General features: G+C 48.3%; 1 protein-coding gene and 1 pseudogene across 4 annotated transcripts in view; both read right to left on the reverse strand.

The window, feature by feature from the left end:
• The window catches only part of INSR (insulin receptor), a 187,960-nt gene that overhangs the window by 103,984 nt on the left and 56,137 nt on the right, over positions 1 to 27,839 (reverse strand). The window lies entirely within an intron of this gene.
• Positions 10,600 to 11,548, reverse strand: LOC141409196 (uncharacterized; annotated as a pseudogene).

The following is a 27,839-nucleotide window of genomic DNA, read 5'->3' on the forward strand; positions in this document are numbered from 1 at the left end:
GCGATCCACCTGCCTCGGCCTCCCGAAGTGCTGGGATTACAGGTGTGAGTCACTGTGCCCAGTCAGAGAGAAATTTCTATCTCCTTCTGTGCCACCCTCTAGCAGCCTCTTCAGCCCCGGACCCTCAGTGAATTCCTACAGCACACAAGGATCCCAGGCCAGCAATTAGAGTCCTTTTTCAGCTCTGTTTAAAATGTGAGGCTTAGAATAACAATGAAGATGCTTTCAACCACTACAGGGCTCACCCTCCATAAAGCATGCAAAGAATGATTACGCAGCATTCACTTTCCCTTTGCTTCTCTCCCCAAGGAATGCTCAAAATAAATTCTCTCCTACAGGTCCTTTATTTATGGAGCCAAAGAGCATCTCAGAAGGATGATTTCTGCAGCAAAGGTTGCAAATCATTCGCACATCTTCAAAGTACTAGCGTCCATAGCCCAGTGCGTGGGCTCCTCTATTTGTCTACGAAGAAAAGCAACATCTTCAACAACTCGTGACCAGCAGGGAAAGACTTTAGACAGGAAAAATCAAATCACAAGTTAAAAAGTCAGAACTGGCTGGGCACGGTGGCTCACGCCTGTCATCTCAGCCCTTTGGGAGGCTGAGGCGGGTGGGTCACGAAGTCAGGAGTTCGAGACCAGCCTGGCCAACATGGTGAAACCCCGTCTCTACTAAAGATACAAAAAGTTAGCCAGGCGTGGTGGTGCATGCCCGTAATCTCAGCTACTCAGGAGCTGAGGCAGGAGAATCGCTTGAACCCGGGAGGCAGAGGTTGCAGTGAGCCGAGATCGTGGGCGACAGGGCGAGACTTTGTCTCAAAAAAAGGAAGGAAGGGAGGGAGGGAGGGAAGGAGGGAGGGAGGAAGGAAGGAAGGAAGGAGAGAGAAATGGGACATAGACACTTTAACTTCCCAAAACCCAGACAGGTTGGCTGTTAGGCTGTGAGAAGTCTATGAACCAGCTTCTCGATAAATGCCTTCTAAGGATGGCTTTGTGATGACGGTGTTTTCTCTTTGTGATTAAACTCCTTACCCATCTGAAGGGGGAAATTCCATTTAAGAAATGAACCAGGTATGAGAGGAGACATTTTCCCCAGAGGGAGGCAGTGACCTCTTCTTTCCTCCCTGGGGCTCGGAACCTGTTTCTTCACACGTCCTCGCAGAACTCTAGTTCCCATTACCCGCTGTGCTGGCCCCTCCATAAACATTTGCTGAACAAATAAACCCACGACGGAAGGCAACAGAAACTTCAAGACAAGACGGCTGGGCCGCCGACCGCCTAACCGGAGGGAACCAGACGTTACCGTTAAAGTTAAAAGTTAAAAGCCTTCCCAAGGTCACCGAGCGAGGTCTGTCTAACCTGGCCTGAGGTCCTCATTCTTCTCTACCCTGTTTACCCAGGATGGAAAAATGACGTTCTCTGCTGGTGGACCGGTTGTCCACGTGAGAGATTTCAACACAGCGTTTGGGAATTTTAAACCTCTATCATCGCTGCAGCCCAAGGAACAAAATCAGGGACCAGGTATGCGTTAGGGGATTTGCAAATGCCATCTTATTTCATCCACTCAATGACCATAGAGGAAGGTGTGATGATGATTTATCCCTCTTTTTATAGATGAGGAAACAGAGATGCTCAGTAGTTCCAAAGGTCCTTCCCTTCCCTTTTTTTCTTCCCTTCTTTCCTTCCTTCCTTCTGTCCTTCCTTCTTCCCTCCCTTTCTCCCTCCCTCCCTTCTTCCCTCACTCCCTTTCCTTCCTTCCCTCCCTCCCTCCTTCCTTGTTCCCTCCCTCTCTCCCTTTTTCCTTCCTTCCTTCCCCCCTCCCTCCCTCCCTCCTTCCTTGTTCCCTCCCTCCCTCCCTTTTTCCTTCCTTCCTTCCTTCCCCCCTCCCTCCCTCCCTCCTTCCTTCCTTCCTTCTTCCCTGCCTCCCTCCCTTCGTTTCTTTCTTCACAGTCTGGCTCTGTTGCCCAGGCTGGAGTGCAGTGGTGCAATCATAGCTCACTTCAGCCTCGACCCCTGGGCTCAGTGGATCTTCCCGCCTCAGCCTCCCAAGTAGCTGGGGCTACAGGCACATGCCACTGTGACTGGCTAAATTTTTATTTTTTGTAGACAAAAAAGGTCACACAGCAAAGAAGTGGAAGAACTGGGATTCGAACCCAGGACCACGGGCTCTGAGTCTGTGCTTGTTCATGGAAGCACCAGTCAGTTCAGGCGCTCCCAGGCCTCGCCCAGATGGTCAAATGCTTCAAACAAGGACACTAGGGAAGGTCACTGTTCCTCGTATTTATGCCCCTTGTGTCACTGTCTATATCTGGGGTTAAGAATCACTCCAAAAACACCACAGTGATCTTCCAGACTGTCAATTCCAGCAGAGCAGACGGCCGTCCCCACTACCACCCCCTCCACCCACTCAGTCCTCTCTGGGTGCCACTTCAGGATGACTCGAAAGACAGAAAAAGACTCAAAGCAAAATGCCTAAAGCTTGGAAATGCCAGCAGCCCCTAAAAACTACTGAGCTTCCTTTTCTTTTATTTATTTATTTATTTATTTATTTATTTATTTATTTTAGATGGAGTCTTGCTCCGTCACCCAGGCTGGAGTGCAGTGGCATGATCTTGGCTCACTGCAACCTTCACCTCCTGGGTTCAAGCGATTCTCCTGCCTCAGTCTCCCGAGTAGCTTGGATTACAGGCGCGTGCCACCATGCCTGGCTAAGTTTTGTAATTTTTAGTAGAGATGGGGTTTCATCATGTTGGCCTGGCTGGTCTTGAACTCCTGACCTCAGGTGATCCACCCACCTTGGCCTCCCCAAGTGCTGGGATTACAAGCGTGAGTCACTGCACCCAGCCCCAAGCCTCCTTTTCTGATATCCTTCATTTCTGCTTCCTTCTCTGAACATATTCGAATCACAAAGCCCCGGCTCTGTTGGGAAATTCTGATGGGAATTGAAACAGGTTCCAAATCTCATGGTCTCACCTGAGGGAAAAGTGGCTAAGAATATGGAAGCAAGCCGGGTGCAGTGGCTCACGCCTGTAATCCCAGCGCTTTGGGAAGCCAAGGCGGGTGGATCACCTGAGGTCAGGAGTTCAAGACTAGCCTGACTAACATGGAGAAACCCCATCTCTACTAAAAATACAAAAAATTAGCCAGGTGTGGTGGTGTGCACCTGTAATCCCAGCTACTCAGGAGGCTGAGTCAGGAGAATCGCTTAAATCCAGGAGGCAGAGGTTGCAGTGAGCTGAGATCACACCATTGCACTCCAGCCTGGGCAACAGAGCGAGACTCTGTCTCAAAGACAAAAAGAAGATGGAAGTAACTGACTGTGACTCTGAAATCCTAATCAGAATATTGCATGGCATCTTAGACCACCGTATTGTGATGTGGTACAAATGAGACAGTCCCTGAACTCCCACTGTGTACCAGGCGTTGGGGAGAGGTGCATAGTAGCAGGATAGACATCCAGAGGGTAACAGGGAACCACAGGGGATGTCCCTGGGCTCTGGGTTCTAAAGTGCAGGTGCCTTGTATCCAGGGGGTCTAGGAAGGAACAAACTGCCACAATCTAAGGGAGCCACTGCAGGTGTCCCCAGAAGCCACAGCAAGGCCACCAGGATGCTGGGGCCCCGTGTCCACCTCTCACCAAGCCTGTGCTCCAACTCCTGTTGGCCCCTGGCTAGAGACCTGCCCAGAGGGGGTTTCCAAGCCCAGATGCTGGGTGTCTCACTGTATCCTTTTCCCACTGCTGCTGTCACAAATGCCCACAAATGTAAAACGACATACATTTATTATTTTCTCTTGCATCAGGATCTTACTCTGTTGCCTAGGCTGGAGTGCAGTGGTGCAATCATGGCTCACTGCAGCCTCGAACTTCTTGGCTCAAGCAATCCTCCCACCTCAACCTCCCGAGTAGCTGGGAATATAGATGTGTGCCACCAAGCCCAGCTAATTGTTTTGTAGAGATGGGGTCTTCCTATGTTGCCCAGACTGGTCTCAAACTCCTAGCCTCAAGAAATCGTCCCACCTTGGCCTCCCAAAGCACTGGCATTACAGGCATAAGCCACCATGCCCTGCCTATTTTCTCACAGTTTTGGTGGTGAAAAGCCCAAAATGAGTCTTACACGGCTACAATCAAGACGTTACCAAAGGCTGGTTCTTTCTGGAGGCTCCAGAGAAAATCCAGCTTTTAGGGCAGTCTCTTTATCTTGGCCATAGCACTCCGATCTCTTGCTTCCCTCTTTCCCTGTAAAGGGTCCCTGTGATGACATCTGGTGCACCAGATAATCTAGGATCATCCCCCATCTCAAGATCCTCAACTTAATCACATCTGCAAAGAGCCTTGTGCCAAGTGAGGTACCAAATTCACAGGTGACAGGGATTACAATGTGGGCATATCTGGGGGAAGGGAAAGGCATCATTCAACGGACCATATTCACCCTTCCTGGTATTTTCCTCTCCCAGCCACAGAATGAATGTTTCGGTAGCAGTCAGCGAGTGATATCTCTCATCTTTTTCTTTTTCTTTTTTTTTTTTTTTTCGAGACGGAGTCTCGCTCTGTCACCCAGGCTGGAGTGCAGTGGCGCAATCGCGGTTCACTGCAAGCTCCGTCTCCCGGGTTCACACCATTCTCCTGCCTCAGCCTCCAGAGCAGCTGGGACTACAGGCGCCCGCCACCATACCTTGCTAATTTTTCGTATTTTTAGTAGAGACGGGGTTTCACTCTGTTAGCCAGGATGGTCTTGATCTCCTGACCTCATGATCCGCCCGCCTCGGCCTCCCAAAGTGCTGGGATTACAGGCGTGAGCCACCGTGCCCGGCCTTCTTTCTTTCCTTTTGTAAAAACAAAACGGAAAAGTTGCAAGGGTGATACAAAGAGTTCTCAGGTACCTATCACTCAGCAGAGGTAAATCCCCAGGAATGAAACAGAAGGCTGCACCCAAGAATCTGCTGCTCAGAAGAGTCCTAAAAGCTCTCTCCACTGTGGGAGGAAGGGATAGTGACAGAGACAGGAGAGTGCCTGCCTTGTGGTGGGGGAAGAGAGATTGCAAAACGGTGAGCAAAGAAATAAACACGTTCTGCCTCCGTAGGAAAACACAGGGGGAAGGGGAGAAATTCTGATACCCCCAGGGGTCGCTCGGCAGTGTCTCGGAGACATTTCTGGTTGTCGCCACCGGTGTGGGGTGGGAGTGCTACTGGCATCTAGTGGGGAGAGGCCAGGGATGCTACTAAACACCCTAAAATGCCCAGGACAGCCCCCACCGGAGAGACTAATCCAGCCCCAAATGTCCTCAGTACTGCGGCTGAATAAGCATGGAGTGAGGAAATTTCATCTAAGAGAAATCAAATCAGTTGCCTAATGTCACCCTGCTCAAAAGGGGCAGACCTGGGGTTAACAACCATGGGTTTTTCTCAGAGATTCTGCACACTGAACTTCTTGCCTCTTGTTTTTTTGTTTTGTTGTTTTCTGTTTGTTTGTTTGTTTTTATGAAACGGAGCCTTGCTCTGTTGCCCAGGCTGGAGTGCAACGGCGCGATCTCCACTCACTACAACCTTCGCCTCCTGGGTTTAAGTGATTCTCCTGCCTCAGTCACCCAAGTGCCTGGGATTACAGGCACCCACCACCACATCTGGTTAATGTTTTGTAGAGGTGGGGTTTCACCATGTCGGCCAGGCTGGTCTCCAACTCCTGACCCCAGGTGATCCACCTGCCTTGGCCGCCCAAAGTGCTGAGATTACAGGCATGGCCCAGCCCTTGCCTGTTGTTTTGAGCAAAGATAATCTGAGGAAATCATATGAGGAAGGATCACAGGGAAAAGCATGTAGGTAGAGGGAACAGCAAGTGCAGAGGCTTAGAGGCAGCAGGAAGGCAGCCAGTGAGCTCCAGCCAAGGGTCCCATGTCAGAGAAGTAGGCAACTGGCTTGTTGGTGGCAGCAAAGAAGGCATGAACCATTCTTTCTTCTGCACAGCAGTCACTCTGTGTGTGGTTTTCAGACATATTTAAAGTGGATTTTAAAAACAAGCACACACAAAGGACTTGCAGTCCAACATCTGAGTAGGGGCTTTGTTAGGCTTCCCAGGACCTGGGGAAATTACCCAGGATCCAGGATCAAACTGCAGGGCTGTCTGTTGCAGGGACCAGATATATCACTCTCTCCTGACCACAACCTTCCCCACCTCTACACTGGCCTTTGAAGCTCTGGGCTCCAGTTACTTCCACTGACCACCCCCAGGGCTGGAAACCATAGAGGGGAGTTCTGAGGCTCTCTGGGCTTCACATGTTGCTTTGATTGTCATGCCTTGGATTAGCAAAACCTCTCTCCGTTTGTGAGAACAGAAAGCTGTTATACAGAGAGAGAGAGATAAAGGAGGGAGGGAAGGACGAAAGGACGGAAGGAAGGAAGGCAGGAAGGAGAGAGAGAGGGAGGAAGGAAGGAAGGAAGGAGAAAGAAAAAAGAAAGAGAGAGAGAGGGAGGGAGGGAAAGGAGGGAGGTAAGGAAGGAATGAGGGAGGGAAGGAAGGAAGGAAGCAAAGAGAAAGAGAGAGGAAGAAAGAAAAGAAAGAAAGAAAAAAGGAAAAGAAAGAAAACAGAAAGAAAAGAAAGAAAGAAAAAGGAAGGAAGGAAGGGAAGGGAAGGAAGGAAGGGAAAAGAAGGAAGGAAGGAAGGAAGGAAGGAAGGAAGGAAGGAAAGAAAGAAAGAAAGAAAGAAAGAAAGAAAGAAAGAAAGAAAGAAAGAAAGAAAGAAAGAAGGAAAGAAAGAAAGAAAGAAAGAAAGAAAGAAAGAAAGAAAGAAAAAGGAGGGAGGAAGGAAAAGAAAGAAAACAAAAAAAAGAAAAGAATGATTGCTGGCTCATTTAACTAACAAGTCATAGGACAAGCATGCTTTCAGGTATAGCTAGATCCAGGTGTCAAAGGATGTCATGGGCACCCCATCTCTCTCCCTTTCCTTGTCTCAGTCCTGCTTCCTTCTATGGTGTCAGAAGTCTGAGACAGGTGGTCTCTACATGGTGGCACCTGGATTATAGCTTCACAGCAAGGAAGATCTAGCAAGGAAAAAATCTCTCTTTCAATCACTCCCATCAACGTCCCAGAGCTGAATCTTATGGAACCCTCTGGGGTCACATGCTCACCCCTGAACCAATCATGGAGGCTAGAGGAATTAAGAAAGCTGATTGGCCCAGTCTGAGTCCTGTGCCTTCCCCTGAGCCAATCATAAGAGTCTGAAGGAATAAAGGAAGCTGGCTCTGGGAATAGAGTCCGCACAGGGAGGTCTGAGTGGCTTCCCAGGCAAAATATGATTCTAACCCATGCAAAATCTGGTTCTATCTCCAGGAATGCTGAGTAGGCACATCTGAATGTCTCCTCTCCAGAGATGAGTACTCTTGTGTTTGCCTCCTTTTCAAGTTGCTGGCAAAAGTGAATCCTATTTTTTTGTTTTATTTTATTTTTCAGCCTCTCTCTGTCGCCCAGGCTGGAGTGCAGTGGCACGATCTTGGCTCACTGCAACCTCCGCCTCCCGGGGTCAAGCGATTCTCCTGCCTCAGTTTCCCAAGTAGCTGGGGCTACAGGTGCGCCCCCACGCCTGGCTAATTTTTGTATTTTAAGTAGAGACGGGGTTTCGCCATGTTGGCCAGGCTGGTCTCGAACTCCTGACCTCAGGTGATCCTTCTGCCATGGTCTCCCAAAGTGCTGGGATTACAAGTGTGAGCCACCGTGTCCGGCCGCGAATCCTATTTTTACAACTTGTGCCAACTCTAGGCAGGTTCGGTCTTGTTATGCCGATTCGAAAAACTGGGACTAACAGAGCATATGTTATGCAGTGACCAAGAAAATTAAATAAAATAATAGATATAAAACACTTAGCACAGGGTCTAGTATTTGGTAAGCCCGCCACACATCGGCCATTATTATTATTGTATTTTAAATTTTACTGGTAACATAATAGTATGATTTGAGTATTTGTCCCCTCCAAAACACATGTTGAAGTATAATTCCCCATGTGGCAGCACTGAGAGGTGGGGCCTTTAAGAAGTGATTATGAGGGTTTATCATAGGAGTGGAACTGGTGGTTTTATAAGAAGAGGAAGAGCGACCTGAGCTGACACTCTCAGCCCCCTCGCCATGTGATGCCCTGCTCCCTGTCAGGACGCTGCAGAGAGCCCCCAGCAGCAAGAAGGTCCTCATCAGGCCGGGCGCGGTGGCTCATGCCTGTAATCCCAGCACTTTGGGAGGCTGAGGCGGGCGGATCACTTGAGGTGAGGAGTTTGAGACTAACCTGGCCAACATGGCGAGACCCCGTTTCTACTAAAAACACAAAAATTAACCAGCCGTGGTGTTGCGCACCTGTAATCCCAGCTACTCGGGAGGCTGAAGTGGGAGAATCTCTTGAACCCAGGAGGCAGAGGTTGCAGTGAGCTGAGATTGTGCCACTGCCCTCCAGCCTGGGCAATAGAGTGAGACCCTATCTAAAAAAAAAAAAAGAAAAGAAGAAGAAGAAGGCCGGGTGCAGTGGCTCACGCCTGGCCTCATGCTCACTGCGCCCGGCCAGTTTTTTTATTTGTTTAGAGACAGGGTCTTGCTACATTGCCCAAGTTGGTCTTCAATTCCTGGCCTCAAGCGATCCTCCTGCCTCAGCCTCCCAAAGTGCTGGGATTACAGGCATGAGCCACGGCGTCCAGCCTGGCTTCCCTATTTGGCAGTGATTAGGTCCACTCCTTACTCTTGGTGAAGGAAACAGCTAAGTCCTTGGGGAGGGCCAGGCTGGAGGCAGCTACACTTCCTTAGAGGAAGCTGCAGGTATAAGGAAGCCTGCTGACTCCAGGGACAGGGAGGCCAGCCCCCTTGCAAAAAAGGCAAAGAGGGGCTGGGCGCGGTGGTTCATGCCTGTAATCCCAGCACTTTGGGAGGCCGAGACGGGCAGATCACGAGGTCAGGAGATCGAGATCATCCTGGCTAACACGGTGAAAACCCGTCTCTACTAAAAATACGAAAAAAAGTAGCCGGGCGTGGTGGCGGACACCTATAGTCCCAGCTACTCGGGAGGCTGAGGCAGGAGAATGGCGTGAACGCAGGAGGCAGAGCTTGCAATGAGCCGAGATCGCGCCACTGCACTTCAGTCTGGGCGACAGAGTGAGACTCTGTCTCAAAAAAAAAAAAAGGCAAAGAGGGAGGCCAATGAAAAACTGGCTAAAACTGGCCAGGCACTGTGGCTCACGCCTGTAATCCCAGCACTTTGGGAGACCAAGGAGGGAGTATCACCTGAGGTCAGGAGTTTGAGACCAGCCTGGCCAGCATGGCAAAACACCATCTCTACTAAAAATACAAAAATTAGCCCAGTGTGGTGGTATGCACTTGTAATCTCAGCTACTTGGGAGGCAGAGGCAGGAGAATTGCTTGAACCTGGGAGGCGGAGGTTGCAGTGAGCTGAGATTGCGCCACTGCACTCCAGCCTGAGTGACAGAGCAAGACTCAAAACAAACAAACAAAAACAACAAGCTAAAACTAAAGAGGTTACCATGTGCCACACACTACACTTTATATATCACAAGCATTAATTACCTCATTTGATTTTCACCCAAACCAAGAAATGGAAGTATCTAGAGAAAGAAGCCCAGCATAAAGACACAAGGGAGCATTTTGGAGATAACCATTGACAGAACTGAGTTAAAGAAAATTCAATCAGTGTCCAGGCTCTGGTGTAAAATTCTGCTTTTGGGTGAAATGTAGGGTGACCTGGGCACACTGTGATGGTCCTGGCTAACCAATAGCAGATGGGCTTTTGCAGAGAAAAATCCAGGGCCCTGTGATGAGTTGGTCACCCTAGTGACCCAATTTTGGCCTCCAGATAATAGCTTCTGGCCAACTCTAAGAGGATCAGGAAGGCAAGGTTAGCACAGACTGTGCGTCGTCTTCATTGAACTCCTATTCACCCTTCAAAACCCGGTACAAAAATTCCCTTCCTCTGTAAGGCAGAGTATAACAGGAAAAGCTAGGGTTCTGAAGCCAGAGAGACTGTGGGTTCAAATCCTAGCTCTGTGAAAAGATTGTTATGAGGACCATGTGCCTGGGAGACAATGCATGCTCAATAACTGTATACAGCTGGTGCTCAATAAATAGTAACTTGTGGATGTTCCCAGGTGCTTCAAAGCCCTTAACCTGATGGATGCTACTTATTAAACCCAAAATTTCCCATCTTCCCTCCTCTAAGCCACCAGAACAGACTGGAACACAATTTTTTATTTTATTTTATTTTTTTGAGATGGGCGGAGTCTCGCTCTGCCACCCAGGCTGGAGTGCAGTGGCGTGATCTCGGCTCATTGCAACCTCTGCCTCCTGGGTTCAAGCCATTCTCCCGCCTCAGCCTCCCGAGTAGCCGGGACTACAGGCGCCCGCCACCACACCCGGCTAATTTTTGTATTTTTAGTAGAGACGGGGTTTCACCATGTTGGCCAGGATGGTCTCGATCTCTTGACCTCGTGATATGCCTGCCCCAGCCTCCCAAAGTGCTGGGATTACAGGAGTGAGCCACCGCACCAGGCCAGTTTTTTTTTTTTTTTTTTTAAGACAAAATCTTGTCACATGCGCAAACCAGTTCATGCAAATCTCCGTTTCAGTCTTTCTCCCTCAACCTCAAGCCCTGACACCAAGCAGGGCTGTTTTTCCACTTGGCTTTTCCTCTGCCAAGAATTTCTCCAGAGCACAAACAGAGGCGTGCAGCGAAGTAAACACGGGAAGCTCTGAAAACGCATTCACGGGCAGCTCAAAGGTGTCGAGACATCAGGGTGTGTGGCCGAGCTTTCCGCCATGGGGACAGCGAGCCTCCACGAAGCCGAGGCGACTTCTGACGGCCCCGCTCCAGATGACCAAGCCACATCTCGACCAGAGGAAGGAGAACACACAAAGACAGACAGTGTCTCTGCCGGCGGGCGATGGTCCAGGCAGTGCACCCTGGGCGAAGGCGCCAAGAAGCCGTAAGATGTGCGTCCCGAGGAAATGCACTGTGGTTATAAATACAGCAAAGAGTGTTTGGATGAAGCTGGTGTCTGAAAGTGGAGATGGTCCTGGCTAACCAACAGCAGGTGGGCTTCTGCAGAGATCATCCAGGGCCCTTTCCACAGAGACCTGCGGCTGTAAGGAAGTCCCCCAAGCCCCCATTAAATATCCAGGTTCTCCTTGTCTCTAAATTAACTGGCTGAAGAAAACTTGGTCCAAACTGCATCAGTGGTGGGGGTGGGGGAACAGAGGAAAGAAAACGGGATGAGACAGGCAAACAGACAGACAGACAAACAGAGACAGACGGGGAGTATCCCATCAAGGCAGCAGGGCAGCAGAAAAGCGGAGACAGGAGAGAGGAGGGGAGAGGGGAGGCTGTGGCCACATGCTATAACACTTACAGCTTCCTATGCACCCAGCACTAGTCCAATTATTAACCATTTATTTCCCCCAACAATCCTAGATGTTACCATTTTACAGAGGAGAAGACTGAGGCACAGAGAGGTTCAGTAACCTGCCCATGGCCACACAGCTATTGAGTTACCGAGCCATAAGAAGATGCTCGCTCCATCAGTGTTACTGTGGGCCAGTTGCCACCATGGGCGTAAGATGATTCTTCAGGGAGAAACACTGATGTTCCCCTTCACCGACACTTTCTCCAGATCAGCTTAGGGGTGCTTGAGTGCCTGGCCCGCCCCCACCAAGCCAAAATGCTTGAGTGACACCTTCTGATTCTCCAGTGTACCATGTCACCAATTAGGTGTTTCACGAGGGGCTTCCAAGAGAGAAGGACATGTCCGTTTTCTTCCCTGCGGCTATGTCCTGACTCCCCAGCCCAGCACTTGAGTAATACATAAACCCACCCTCATTACATGACTATAATCGTATTCCCCCAGATTCCTTGGTCCCCCAAGACTAGGGACGTGGTTTTTGTTGGTAGCACTGCAGTGTCAAGCCACAGAGCCATTTGGCTGATGATAGGCTCTTGGTTTCCATTCCCCATCCCCTCAAAAAAAGAGCAGAGAATAACTGCAGAGTACCCCTCACCCCCATTCCAGCACCCTGGTCCAGGGGTCCTCAAATGGAGGCAATTCTGCTCACCAGGAGACACCCAGCAGTGTCTGGAGACATTTGTGTTTGCCATGCCTCAGGGGCGGCGCTCCTGGCATGGAGTGGATGGAAGCCAGGGATGCTGCTCAGCACCCTGCAGTGCCCAGGATGGCCCCACCCCAGAGAACAATCCAGCCCCAGTGTCCACCGGACCCAGGTGGAGAAACCTCGTGCCAGAACGGGAAGCTCCTCTTCTCCACCACATCAAAGCGAAGATGACAATGGCTCTGAGTTTGACGCAAAGTTAGGGGGAAGTCTCATTTTGCAAATGGCTGACTGTAACACTAAAAAAGGAAAATTAAAAATGTCTGAGGATCGGCTAGGTGTGGTGCCTCACACCTGTAATCCCATCACTTTGGGAGGCCGAGGCGGGAGGATCACGAGATCAAGAGATCGAGACCATCCTGGCCAACATGGTGACACCCCGTCTCTACTAAAAATACAAAAAAATTAGCCGGGCATGGTGGTGTGTGCCTGTAGTCCCAGCTACTCAGGAGCCTGGGGCAGGAGAATTGCTTGAACCCAGGAGGAGGAGGTTGCAGTGAGCCGCAATCACACCACTGCACTCCAGCCTGGCAACAGAGCAAGACTCTGTCTCAAGAAAAAAAGAAAAAAAAAAATGTCTGAGGACTAACTGCAGTGGCTCCTGCCTGTAATCCCACTTTGGGAGGCAGAGGCAGGAGAGTTGCTTGAGCCTGATAGGTCAAGACCATCCCTGGCAACATAGTGAGACCCCATCTCTACAAAAAAATATAAAAATTAGCCAAGCACGATGGTGTGCACCTGTGGTCCCAGCTACTCGGGAAGCTGAAGTGGGAGGACTGCTTGAGCCCAAGAGGTCAAGGCTACAGTAAGCCACGATCACGTCACTGCACGCCAGCCTGGGCAACAGAGCCAGACCCTGTTTTTAAAAAAAAAAAAAAAAAAAAAAAAGGCCGGGCACGGTGGCTCAAGCCTGTAATCCCAGCACTTTGGGAGGCCGAGACGGGCGGATCACGAGGTCAGGAGATTGAGACCATCCTGGCTAACACGGTGAAACCCCGTCTCTACTAAAAAAAATACAAAAAAACTAGCCGGGCGAGGCGGCAGGCGCCTGTAGTCCCAGCTACTCGGGAGGCTGAGGCAGGAGAATGGCGTAAACCCAGGAGGCGGAGCTTGCAGTGAGCTGAGATCTGGCCACTGCACGCCAGCCTGGGCGACAGAGCGAGACTCCGTCTCAAAAAAAAAAAAAAAAAAAAAAGCCTGAAGGAGGAGGTGAGTCCTAGAAACAGCCTGGTTTCATCTCCGTACACCCATACCCCAAACAGGTTTCCAAATTGCAAAAATGGCTGATAAGCTGTTAAAGCTGATGTAAAAACCAATGCCCTCCTCCTCCTGCCAATTTTGCTACTCTTGAGCAAGATCTCAGCAGCTCCACTTGGATGCTGGAAATATATGCCAGAGGAGACTTATTATGCTAATTTCCTTTAGTAAACAGTTCAAATCTTGTCTTGGACACCAATGAAATAAGAAAAGCTAGCCACAGGCTGTGTGGAATTCCTTCCTCTTAACACTAAGCATCAGGCATTTCATGATGTTTGCTCTTGGGGTAGCAAACATGAATGTTTCTAGAACACTAAATTTTCCAGCATATACCTTTTCCAGTTATTTTCAATAGGTGCAAAAAATTAATGAATTCACTATTTGTTGCTGGACAGTCCCTCTGGAACAAAGAACTGTGTGTTAAATACCAGCTGAATAATCAAGCAAACATTTGCATTTAAAAAAAAAAAATGGTCTGGCTCTGTTGCCTAGGCTGGAGTGCAGTGGCGCGATCACAGCTCACTGCAGCCTCCACCTCCTGAGCTCAAGCAATCCTCTCACCTCAGCCTCTCAAGTTGCTGGGACTACAGGCATGCACTACCACACCCAGCTAATTTTTGTATTTTTTTGTAGAGATGGGGTTTCACCAAGTTGCCCAGCCTGGTCTCGAACTCCTGGACTCAAGCAATCCACTTGCCTCCATCTCCCCAAATGCTGCAATTACAGGCGTGAGCCACTGGGCCCAGTCAACATTTGCATTCTCTTCAAAAGATCACGTGCTTTTTCCAAAGCCTGTGAGTGTTTTGCATCAACTCCAGCCAGCTTAGACCTAATGTGGGTCCTCCCCTTTCACCAAGAGGACCAGCAGCTATTGCAGATGCCCTTGCAAATTATAAAACGAGTTCTTCATCAAGCCACACAGGGGTAGGGCCTGGAAAGGCAGCCCACCCTGATGAAAACCACAGTCGCGGTATAAATTGCTTTGCTTTTGTTTTTGTTTTTCCAGAACACTGATATGTATCCTCGATGGTTAACATTGTGTTCTAGAAGGTGTTTTTCTGTTTCTTAACATACCAGAAACAGGATGGTCTGAGACCGGAACCTTCACACTAAGGTCATATTTCAACACAGAAACCAGGGCAGCATCACCCAGGAAAAAAAGGGGGGAGGCATAAATCAGACTGTCCCAAATCTAGGGCCTCTCTCCGGGCACAAGAAACAGCCCCAGAGGGCCCCATGGGTCCTGCTCACTAAGGCCATTTGTCTCTGTTCACTGTGGTACCGGGTGGTTCTGAAATGCATCCTAACTTTAGTGATGACACAGGGTCCGGCAAGTATCCAGACCAGATACTAGTCCGCCAGACTTTCCATCAAGAGCTGCTCTAAAACGAATAGCGGCATTTGGCCGGAAGCAACAAAACAACATTCCACTCTGCTTGCAAATTGAGGCGGGGGCTTAAAGGCTTATTTTAACAGCTTAACAGCTTAGCAAAATAAATCTGCTGTCATTATACACAGACAAATGTCGTTTATGTCTCTCGCATCTACGAGACAATCAAGATTTCACGATCACACCCCATTTACTCAGTGAGGCTAAAGACAGGAAGGTCAAGAGGATGAACGATTATATAATTATCCTCTGCAGTAAAACAATTGAGGCATTCCACTCAAATCAGAAATGAGACTGGGCTGACCATATTCAGCTGCATCACCGAACACTGTTCTGGAAGTTCCTGCCATAACAAGGTTAACAGCAATAACTGGTCTAATTATTGGCAAAAGGCAACAAGTCATCATTATCTGCAGATGCTGCAATTATAGAGTTGGAAAATTGAAGGGAATCAATTGCAAGGCTTTTAGAACTAGTAAGCATTTAATAAGGTAGCAGTGAGCAAAGAAAACACGATCCCTGTCCCCTATTCTACAAAATAATCACTTTTAATACTTCAAAACATCTCCCTTATATTAGATGATAGACACATGGATAGATGGAGAGATGAATGGATACATGGATGGGTGGATGAATGGGTGGGTGGAGGGATGAATGAATAAGTGGATGTATGGATGGGTGGATAGATAGATGAGAAGATTGGTGGGTGAGTGGTTGGAAGAGATGGAGGGACAGGTATGTGGATTATTGGGAAAGTAGAAGGATGGATGGATGGATGGATGGATGGATGGATGGATGGATGGATGGGTGAGTGGATGGATGAATGGGTGAGTGGATGGATGGATGGAGGAATGGATGGATGGATAGATGGATGGATGGATGGATGGATGGATGGATGGATGGATGGATGGATGGATGGGTGAGTGGATGGATGAATGGGTGAGTGGATGGATGAATGGGTGAGTGGATGGATGGATGGAGGAATGGATGGATGGATGGATGGATGGATGGATGGATGGATGGATGGATAATAGATGGGTGGGTGGGTGGATGAACTGGATGGATGGATGGATGGATGGATGGATGGATGGATGGATACGTGGATGGGCAGATAAGCAAGTGGATGGATGGATGGATGGATGGATGGATGGATGGATGGATGGATGGATGAGTGGATAAATGAAAGGGTGAGTGGATGGATGAATGGGTGAGTGGATGGATGGATGGATGGGTGAGTGGATGGATGGAGAGGTGAGTGGATGAATGGATGGAGGAATGGATGGATGGATGGATGGATGGATGGATGGATAATAGATGGGTGGGTGGATGGATGGATGGATGGATGGATGGATGGAAGGATGGGAAGATGAGCAAGTGGATGGAGGGATGGATGGATGGATGGATGGATGGATGGATGGATGGATGGATAGACAGATAGATAGGTAAGATAGATAGATAGGCAGATGAGCGAGGGAGTGATAGATACAAAGCCAGCAATCTAAGAACAATGCTTACAAGAAGTAGACAAACTGTGTCTGAAGGAAAATCACAAAACATTTCTAAGAATAGGAAAGAATCCTCGGGAAAATGGAGAGGAAATCCATGACATAGGAGAATACAAGTAAATACTGTCAAGATGCTCCTTCTCTCCATCAATTTATGGACTTCACATACAATCAAACCCATAAAGGGCCTCTGGGTCTGTATTTTCCTTTTCCTTTGCTTCCCTTTTACTTTCTTGGAACTCAGCTACAGTTTTTAAACTTTTGGAAGCATAAACAAAGCAAGGATGCTTTTGAAAAATGAAAAAGAAGAATTACTCTGGAGGATACATTTACAGTCTTTTTTTTTTTTTTTTTTTTTTTGAGACAGAGTCTTGCTCTATTGTCCAGGCTGGAGTGCAGTGGCACAATCATGGCTCACTGCAGCCTCGAACTCCTGGAGTCAAGTGATGCTCCCACCTCAGCCTCCTAAGTAGCTGGGACTACAAGTCAGTGCCACCATGCTCAGCTAATTTTTCTTTTTCCTTTTTTTTTGTTTTTGTTTTTGTTTTTGTAAAGACGGGGTCTTGCTATGTTGTCCAGGCCAGCCTCAAACTCCTGGCTTCAAGGAAGTCTTCTGCCTCAACTTCCCAAAGCACTGGGTTTACAGACATGAGTCACTGTACACGGCTCAGAACTTTTATCTATATTGTTCTTGGCCACATTCTCAGAGCCCAGCACAGTGCCTGGCTCTTAACAGATGGACAGAAGGCACAAGTCAATGAATGGGCAGCTTAGATAGGGAAGATGGATTTGAAGGCCATGTAAGGAGTTAAAGGGATGGGACTCAGTAATTGATCAGGTGTAGCAATGGGGGAGAGAAAGGTTCCCAGCTCTAGACTGAGGTCAGGCGGTGAGCTCAGAGCAAAGGCTATAGTTCATCTTGGTAGCAGCTGGATCACTTTGAACACGGTGCTGACCTTTCTGTCAGCCTGAAATTCTCCCTCTGCAAATTAGGAATCCTAACAGTGTCCACCTGGTGAGGTCACTGAGCAGATGACAGGATAAACCACACCAAGCCTCTAGCTCACAGCATGGTACTCCACCTTTCAGAAATATAACCTCGGTCGGGTGAGGTGGTTCACGCCTGTCATCTCAGCACTTTGGGAGGCCAAGGCAGGTGGATCACCTGAGGTCAGGAGTTCGAGACCAGCCCGGCCAACATGGCAAAACCCCATCTCTACTAAAAATACAAAAATGTGTTAGGTGTGGTGGTGGCCATCTGCAATCCCAGCTACTTGGGGGGGCTGAGGCAGGGAGAATCACTTGAACTGGAGAGGTGGAGATTGCAGTGGCCCAAGACTGCACCACTGCCCTCCAGCCTGAGTGACAGAGAGAGACTCCGCCTCAAAAAAAAAAAAAAAAAAGAGGCCAGGCGCAGTGGCTCAGGCCTGTAATCCCAACACTTCGGGAGGCCAAGGCGGGCGGATTACGAGGTCAGGAAATCGAGACCATCCTGGCTAACACAGTGAAACCCCGTCTTTACTAAAAATACAAAAAAATTAGCCGGGCGAGGTGGCGGGCGCCTGTAGTCCCAGCTACTCGGGAGGCTGAGGCAGGAGAATGGCGTGAACCCGGGAGGCGGAGCTTGCAGAGAGCCGAGATCATGTCACTGCACTCCAGCCTGGGCGACAGAGCCAGACTCCGTCTCAAAAAAAAAAAAAAAAAAAAAAAAAAAAGAAAAGAAATATTAGCTCAAGGCCTCCTCTAGGAGAGATTAGGTCAGACTGTTCCTCCTGCGGCAAGACCCTTCGGCGTGCGGAGGAACCTCGGAGGTCTGTGCAGAACAGAGACTAGGAAAAGCGTTTTCAACAAAGCCAGTGCCAAAGAGGCACGTGTCTACAGCGGAGCTGAGGCCTTTAAAAGCCTCCAACCTCCCCTCCTGGCGCGGGCTCAGGGAAGTCAACTCCCTTGGCCAGAGCCAGGAGCCAGGAGCCAGGAGCCAGGAGCCACACCAGCTCACTGATTTCCAGAAACTCACAACTGCCCACTTACTCGGCACAGCCTGTGTGCCACGGAGGAAATGGGAAAGGAGGGATCTCCCTGGAACATCCTGGCAGCTCAGCAGAGAGGGGGCAAAAATTCGTTTCGGATCCTGAATTTGCATCTGCAAATGCTGTTTCTTTCGTTCAAATGCTTTGTGGTGTTTGTTTTTTGTTTGTTTGTTTGTTTTTGAGATGGACTCTCCCTCTTTCGCCCAGGCTGGAGTGCAGTGGTGCGATCTCTGCTCTCTGCAACCTCCACCTCCCAGGTCCAAGTGATTCTCCTGCCTCAGCCTCCGGAGTAGCTGGGATTACAGGTCCCCAACACCACGCCCTGCTAATTTTTGTATTTTTAGTAGAGACGGGGTTTCACCATTGTTGGTCAGGCTGGTCTCGAACTCCTGACCTCAAGTTATCTGCCTCCCTTGGCCTCCCATTGTGCTGGGATCACAGACATGAGCCATGGCACCCGGCCCTGTGTTGTCTTGATAAAGTTTAAAGTCACTGGACGTTGGGGCTGTATATCCGCCACCCAATGACCTGCCATGCATCGTTTTACCCTCAAATTTTTGCTCTTCTTGTATCCTAACTGCTTCTGGCAGTAAACCCCGTCTAGGACAACCTGCCAACACCCCTTAAACTTTTCTCCTTTTTTTTTTTCTTTTTTCTTTTTATAGAGACAGAGTCTCATTATGTTGCCCAGGCTATTCTCGAACTCCTGAGCTCACGTAATTCTCCTACCTCGGCCTCCCGAAGTGCTGGGATTACAGGCATGAGCCACCACACTCAGCCAAACTTTCCAAACAATACTCTCCTTAAGCCATATCTCAGGCTCTCATATGTCCTACTTTTTGCATGAAGCTAACTATTTCTTTCTCTACTCTCTTCTTCAATCAAACCAAACTGAACAATAATAATCAGTAATGGTGATAATAATCATCGTAACACCTCATTCCCAGGGGGTACTGGGAATTCACTGGAAAGGGCTGGGATGAGGCAATGTTCTCCATTTTGTTTTCAGTGGTAGCTACATGAGTACCTATAATTTTTGTCAAAATTCATTGAACTGAATGCTTAAGACCTGTGCATTTTATTTTATGTTATTTATTTTGAGACAGAGTCTCCCTCTGTCACCCCTGCTGGAGTACAGTGGCCTAGTCTTGGCTCACTGCAACCTCCACCTCATGGGTTTAAGCGATTCTCCTGCCTCAGCCTCCTGAGTAGCTGGGATTACAGGAACGCACCATCATGTCTGGCTAATTTTTGTATTTTTAGTAGTTGGCCAGGCTGGTCTCAAATTCCCGACCTCAAGTGATCCGCCTGCGTCAGCCTCTCAAAGTGCTGGGATTACAGGCGTGAGCCACTGAGCCCCGGCCATATGCATTTTATTGTATGTGAAATATTTCAGTTGTTAAAGTTAATCAAAGGAATAACAGCAGCTACAATAGGATCACAATGTGTAACTGCAATATAACTACAATACTAGCAAAAATTTAACCTGTTAAACACAACCAAAGGAACAGCAGCAGCTACAATAGGTCGCAGTGTACAGCTGTAATATAACTGCAATACGTTGCAATGTACAGCTGTAATATAACTACAATAGGTCGCAATGTACAGCTGTAATATAACTACAATACGTCGCAATGTACAGCTGTAATATAACAATAGGTCGCAATGTACAGCTGTAATATAACTACAATACTAGCAACAATGTAACTACCATGCCTATTATTCCCACATCCCCTTCTCTGATCCTCACAAGCTTGTAATACATTTTGGGTTTGGTTTTGGTGTTGATTTTTTGAGACGGTCTCCCTCTGTCACCCAGGCTTAAGTGCAGTGGCACCATCTCGGCTCACTGCAACTTCCGCTTCCTGGGTTCAAGTGATTCTCCTGCCTCAGCCTCCGGAGTAGCTGGGATTACAGGCACCAGCCACGACGCCTGGCTAATCGTTGTATTTTTAGCAGAGACTGGGTTTCACCATGTTGGCCAGGCTGGTCTTAAACTCCTGACCTCAAGTGATCCACCCACCTTGGCCTCCCAGAGTGCTGGGATTACAGGCGCCTGGCCTGTGATATGTTTCAGTTGCCATTTTACAAAAGAAGAAACAGAGATCCCGGAGAACTCCAGTGAACTTGCCCAGGGCCCCACGGCTACTAACGGGTAAAGCCTGGTTCCAAACCATAGTACTACGCTGTGTGTCCTGGCATGTGTTAGGTGGGGGAGAAAGAAATGAAACATGACTGCAGCTTTTCAGAAACTTCTACAAGCAAGCCCTGACCCCGAGTGCTGGGAGCCACACTGTCAATGAAAGAAACCCCACACACTGCCCACTCTGCCGTCCTGCTACCCTGCACATCCTATGCCTTACACCAAGGATGGCCAATCCCTGCAACACTGGGTCACCCAGGAAAGCTGAACATCTTTCGTTTTTTCCTTTTTTATTTATTTATTTATTTATTTATTTATTTATTTTGAGATGGAGTCTCACTCTGTCGCCCAGGCTGGAGTGCAGTGGCGCGATCTCAGCTCACTGCAAGCTCCGCCTCCCGGGTTCACGCCATTCTCCTGCCTCAGCCTCCCAAGTAGCTGGGACTACAGGCGCCCACCACCACGCCCGGCTAATTTTTTTATATTTTTAATAGAGACGGGGTTTCACCGTGTTCGCCGGGATGGTCTCGATCTCCTGACCTCGTGATCCGCCCGCCTCGGCCTCCCAAAGTGCTGGGATTACAGGCCTGAGCCACCATGCCCAGCCATCTTTTGTTTTTTCTAAGAGATGGGGGTCTCCCTCTGTTGCCCAGGCTGGAGTGTAGTAACACGATCATGGCTCACTGCAGCCTCAACCTCCTAGGCTCAAGCAATCCTCCCACCACAGCCTCCTGAGTAGCTGGGACTGCGGGCGCATGCCACCAATAACTTGTTAATTAACATTATTTTGTAGAGACAGGGGTCTCACTATATCACCCAGGCTGGGCTCGAACTCCCAAAGTGCTGGGATTACAGGTGTGAGCGACAGCTCCTGGCCTCTCCCAACTATTGAAAGACCTATTTATTCTGGCTCATAACAAAGTTCTCTAGTAATACAAAGTTACAGGGTATAAATGTGTGTGTGTATGTGTTATGTTTTGTTCCTAACAAAACAAATATTGACAACTATTTATTTTTAACATGGTTTAAGTTCAACTGCTTTCTTCTTCACACTCCTTAAGCCGAGCTGTAACTTTCTGGCTCTAAATGAGTGCTTACTACGTGCTAACTGTCGTACGTGCAGTCTCTCAGTTAAGCCTCACAGTAACTCCACGAGGAAGCCTGGATTATTATTTTACCTTTTGCAGGTGAGAAAACAGAGGCTCAAAATGGATACACAACCTGTTCCTGGGTTGTCGCCAAGGTTCACATTTATCTGAGTGCTTAATCACCACTATAAAGTACTTCCATGAATGTGGCTGACAACTTGTTTGGTGTTTAATCTTTACTTTTGATAATCTGTTATTGGTGGACACAACTCTATTGACAGAAACTTTTTTTTTTTTTTTGGGACGAAGTCACATTCTGTCACCCAGGCTGGAGTGGTGCAGTGGTGCGATCTTGGCTCACTGCAACCTCCACCTCCCGGGTTCAAGTGATTCTCCTGCCTCAGCCTCCCTAGTAGCTGGGACCACAGGTGCGCTACCGCGTCCAGCTAATTTTTTGTATTTTTAGTAGAGATGGGGTTTCACTATGTTGGGCAGGCTGGTCTCAAACTCCTGACCTCAAGCGAGGACCCGTCCACCTCAGGCTTCCAAAGTGCTGGGATTACAGGCATGAGTCACTGCGTCTGGCCCCTATTATTGTTAAATGGAAACGGGGTCTTGCTTTGTTGCCCAGCCTGGAGTGCAGTGGTGCGATCATAGCTCACTGCAGCCTGGAACTCCCTGGCTCAAGCAATCTTCCTGCCTCAGCCTCCCGAGTAGCTGGGACTACAGGCACATGCCACAATGCCCAACTAATTTTTAAATTTTTTGTAGAGATGGTTTCGCCATGTTGCCCAGGCTGGTCTTGAACTCCTGGGCTCAAGTAATCCTCCCACCTCAGCTTCCAAACGTGCTGGGGTTACAAGTGTGAGCCACACTGCCAGACCAAGATGATTTAAAAGTATACAGGAGGGGCTGGGTGCAGTGGCTCACACCTGTAATCCCAGCACTTTGGGAGGCCGAGGCGGGAGGATCACGAGGTCAGGAAATCGAGACCATCCTGGCTAACACGGTGAAATCCCATCTCTACTATAAATACAAAAAATTAGCCAGGCTTGTGGCGGGCGCCTGTAGTCCCAGCTACTCGGGAGGCTGAGGCAGAAGAATGGCGTGAACCTGAGAGGTGGAGCTTGCAGTGAGCCGAGATTGCGCCACTGTGCTTCAACCTGGCCGACAGAGAGAGACTCGTCTCAAAAAAAAAAAAAAAAATGTATACAGGAGGATGTGTGTAGGTTACATACAAACACTACGCCATTTTCTATCAGGGACTGGATCCCCAGGGGGTTTTGGAATCGTCAAGGATGCCAAACAAGTATACAATCTATGCAGGAGAAAATGAAAATGGGAGAATCAACAGTTCCGAGTATCAGGATCTAAGGAGGAGATTTCAAAACACTGCTTTTCATATCCTCCCATCATGAAAATGACGGTTTTTCAAAAATCCTTCTTAAAAATATTTCTGGAAATAGACTTTTCACAGATGGTTGTGAGGGCCAGTATTCAATCATCACTTGCAATCAGTCAGCCTTCACTTCTGCCTTGGCACTTATTTGTTCAACTATAAACTCAGTCAACAGTCTAAAAGCAAGGCAAGTTTCAACCTGCAGCTCGTCCACCCTTTGAGAACCCCGAGGTGGTCATTAGACCACTGCTATGCTCTTCCCTCTCCAAATACAGTCACGAACTCCCTAAATTCTTACTCCTTGTGTTTGAAGATGAATAACCATCCTGAAATGATTGCTCCAAACTCTCTCACTGGAAAGAAAATTTCCAGGACTCTAGAAAATAAGATTCTGCAAATGTCCATGTGTCTGGGGCTAGAGCTTACGGAAGATTTTCAGAGCCACAACGTGGAGCTAATTAAATTAATGACAACACCCTGTGAAAAATCAGCTGCTTTTCGAAGATACTGTTAAGAAAGTGAAAGGGGCCAGGCGCTGCAGCTCTCGCCTGTAATCCGAGCACTTTGGAAGGATGAGGCGGGAGGATCGCTTGATCCCAGGGGTTCAAGACAAGCCTGGGCAAGGTAGTGAGACCCCATCTCTACAAAAATAAAATTAGCTCGGTGTGGTGGTGTGTGCTTGTAATCCAAGCTACTCAGGAGGCCGAGGTGGGAGGATTACTTGAGCCCAGGAGTTCAGGGGTGCAGTGAACTCCAGCCTGGGCAACAGAGTGAGATCCTGTCTCTAAAAATAATAATAATAAAGATTGACAATAAATATTAAGTGCCGCTGAGGATGTGGAGCAATTAGAACTCTCACACATTGCTGGTGGAAATATAACAGGCTCCAACCATTTAGGAAAACAATCTGGCCTTTCTTTTTTTTTTTTTTTTTAAAGACAGAGTCTCGCTCTATTACCCAGGCTGGAGTGCAGTGGTGCGATCTCAGTTCACTGCAACCTCCACCTGCTGGGTTCAAGCAATTCTCCCAACGTAGCTGGGATTACAGGTGTGCACTACCACACCCAGCTAACTTTTGTTTTTTTAGTAGAGACGGGGGTTTCACCATGTTGGCCACACCGGTCTTGAACTCCTGACCTCAAGTGATTCACCTGCCTCAGCCTCCCACAGTGCTAGGATTACAGGCATGACCCATCGCGCCAGGCCTGGCCATTCCTTATACATACTTCTGCTACACAACTCATCCATTCTGCTCCAGAATATGCCCTCAAGAGATATGAAGGCATTAGTCCGCATAAAAGACTCCTACACAATTGTGTATAACAAGTTTATGCATAATAGCCAAAAGTTGAAAACAACCCAAATGTCTCTCAACAGGTAAAATGCTAAAACAAGGCTGGGCACGATGGCTCAAGCCTGTAATCCCAGCACTTTGGGAGGCTGAGACGGGCGGATCACGAGGTCAGGAGATCGAGACCATCCTGGCTAACACGGTGAAACCCCATCTCTACTAAAAAATACAAAAAAAAAAAAAACTAGCAGGGCGAGGTGGCGGGCGCCTGTAGTCCCAGCTACTCGGGAGGCTGAGGCAGGAGAAGGGCATAAACCCAGGAGGCGGAGCTTGCAGTGAGCTGAGACTGCGCCACTGCACTCCAGCCTGGGTGACAGAGCGAGACTCCGCCTCAAAAAAAAAAAAAAAAAAAAGGCTAAAACAAAATGCTGTCTCTTCACACAATGGAATACTACTGAACAACACAAAAGAAATAGGCTATTGATAAATGCAAAACCATGGATGAATCTCAAAACATGACACCAAAGAAAAGATGCCAGACATTGACCAGGCACCATGGCTCATGCCTCTAATCCCAGCACTTTATACATTATTCAGTCTCACTCTTATCCTAAGTGAAGTAACTCAGGAATGGAAAACCACACATCATATCTTTTCACTCGTAAGTGGGAGCTAACCTATGAGGATGCAAAGTCTTAAGAATGATACAAGGCCAGGCACGGTGGCTCCTGCCTGTACTCCCGGCACTTTGGGAGGCTGAGGCAGGCGGATCACGAGGTCAGGAGATTGAGACCATCCTGGCTAAAATGGGGAAGCTCCACCTCTACTAAAAATACAAAAAAATTAGCCAGGCGTGGTGGCGGGCGCCTGTAGCCCCAGCTACTCAGGAGGCTGAGGCAGGAGAATGGCGGCGTGAACCTGGGAGGTGGAGCTTGCACTGAGCCAAGATCGCTCCACTACACTCCAGCCTGGGAAACTGAGCAAGACTTTGTCTCAAAAAAAAAAAAAAGAAAGGATGATACAACAGGCTTTGGGGGCTCATGGGGAAAGGATGGGAAGTGAGCGAGGGATAAAAGACTACAAATTGGGTTCAGTGTATACTGCTCGGGTGATGGGTCCACCAAAATCTTACAAGTCACCACTAATTTACTCATATAACCAAATACTACCTGTTCCCTAAAAACCTATGGAAACAAAAAAAATAGGCTGGGCGCGGTGGCTCACGCCTGTAATCCCAGCACATTGGAAGGCCGAGGCAGGTGGATCACGAGGTCAGGAGTTCGAGACCAGCCTGGCCAATATGGTGAAACTTTCAGTCTCTACTAAAAGTACAAAAATTAGCTGGGTGTGGTGGCAGGTGCCTGTAATCCCAGCTACTCCGGAGGCTGAGGCAGAAGAATCACTTGAACCAGGGAGGCAGAGGTTGCAGTGAGCAGAGATTGTGCCACTGCACTCCAACCTGGGGAACAGAGGGAGACTCTGTCTCAAAAAAATAAATAAATAGGCTGGGCACGGTGGCTCATGCCTGTAATCCCAGCACTTTGGAAGGTTGAGGCGGGCAGATCACAAGGTCAGGAGATCATGACCATCCTGGCTAACACAGTGAAACCCCGTCTCTATTTAAAAATACAAAAAATTAGCCGGGCATGGTGGCGGGCACCTGTAGTCTCAGCTACTCGGGAGGCTGAGGCAGGAGACTGGCATGAACCCGGGAGGAGGAGCTTGCAGTGAGCCGAGATGGTACCACTGCACTCCAGCCTGGGTGACAGAGCAAGACTCAGTCTCAAAAAAAAAAAAAAAAAAAAAAATTAAAAGAAAAATAAATTAAACTAACTTTCTAAAAATGTTAAAAATACCCAGTCTCAGATAGTTCTTTATAGCAATGTGAGAATGAACCAGTATCCTCTCATCCCAAAATCAAAATCAAAATGTTCAGTTATGTACAAAACCAGGAAGAAAAAGGCAAAAAAGAAAAGGGAAGGTTTCCCTCCATCTTGGGCATGTTTTTATACTCATTCCTTTCCCAGAGGAAGGATGGAAAGAAAATCCTCCTAGAACAGACCTGACCTGGCCAAGCAAGCCCTGAAATCATTTGAAGAGACCATGATTGAATGGAGAATCACAAAGTAAATCCATAACTGTTTCCCTCCCACACTAAGGAAGTTCTTCATCTCTCAAAATCCAAAAGCAAATTAAATAATAGAGAGAGAGAGAAAAAAAAAAGCACCAAGTTCCTGGACAAATGCCACATTCCACATCAACATAGAAAACGTCCACAGGCAGGAGATGGACTTTCCATTGATGCAACAGAAAATGGAAAAAGAGGCCAGGCTCGGTGGCTCACACCTGTAATCCCAGTACTTTGGGAGGCTGAGGTGCGTAGATCACTTGAGGTCCTGAGTTCAAGACCAGCCTGGCCAACATGGTGAAACCCCATGTCTACTAAAAAAACTATAAAAAGGCCGGGCGCGGTGGCTCAAGCCTGTAATCCCAGCACTTTGGGAGGCCGAGACGGGCGGATCACGTGGTCAGGAGATCGAGACCATCCTGGCTAACACGGTGAAACCCTGTCTCTACTAAAAATACAAGAAAATTAGCCGGGCGAGGTGGCGGGCGCCTGTAGTCCCAGCTACTCTGGAGGCTGAGGCAGGAGAATGGCGTGAACGCAGGGGGGCGGAGCTTGCAGTGAGCCGAGATCGCGCTACTGCACTCCAGCCTGGGGCACAGAGCAAGACTCCGTCTCAAAAAAAAGAAAAAAAAAACTATAAAAAATTAGCCTGGCGTGGTGGCATGCACCTGTAATTCCAGCTACTTGAGAGGCTGAGGCAGGAGAATCACTTGAAGCCAGGAGGCAGAGGTTGCAGTGAGCCAAGATCATGCCATTGCACTCCAGCCTGGGCAACAGAGCGCTCCATCTCAAAAAAAAAAAAAAAAAAAAAGGAAGGGAAAATGAACCCAGCCATGAGTCTCGTCGTCTCTCGTCTCAGCCTTCAAAGAATCATAAGGGTCCAGGCTGGAGAACTTTTGCCTTGTCCTCCATTCCCTCCATGTTCCTCACTGGAACAGAGGCTCCCATGGGCTAAGTCCCTCAATGGGCCTCATTCTTGAATCAGGAAGGGGTGGGCTTCTGCTATGTGTCCCCAAAACTTGGGCAGCCACAAACAGGTATTTGTAGACCCATGTTTTTCCCAGCATTAATTACAATGGCCAGAAGGCAGGAACAACCCAAATGTCCATCAACAAATAAATTCTCAAAAAAAAAAAAAAGAAAAAAGGTTAAGATGATCAATTTTATGATGCATGTTCTATTACTACAAAAGCAATTAAAGATTTAAAGAAGAGCAACTGAAGATATACAAACATCAGCACCTCAAAGAGATTTTAAAAAAAAAAAAGGATGCCTATTGGTCTAACTGGGTTTCTGTCTGGCCACAATTTCTTTTTTTCTTTTTTTTTTTTTTTTTTTGAGATGGAGTCTCGCTCTGTCGCCCAGGCTGGAGTGCAGTGGCCAGATCTCGGCTCACTGCAAGCTCCGCCTCCCGGGTTTACACCATTCTCCTGCCTCAGCCTCCCAAGTAGCTAGGACTACAGGCGCCCG

Source organism: Macaca fascicularis, chromosome 19, assembly GCF_037993035.2.
Source record: "Macaca fascicularis isolate 582-1 chromosome 19, T2T-MFA8v1.1".
In the NCBI taxonomy this organism is placed as follows: domain Eukaryota; kingdom Metazoa; phylum Chordata; class Mammalia; order Primates; family Cercopithecidae; genus Macaca; species Macaca fascicularis.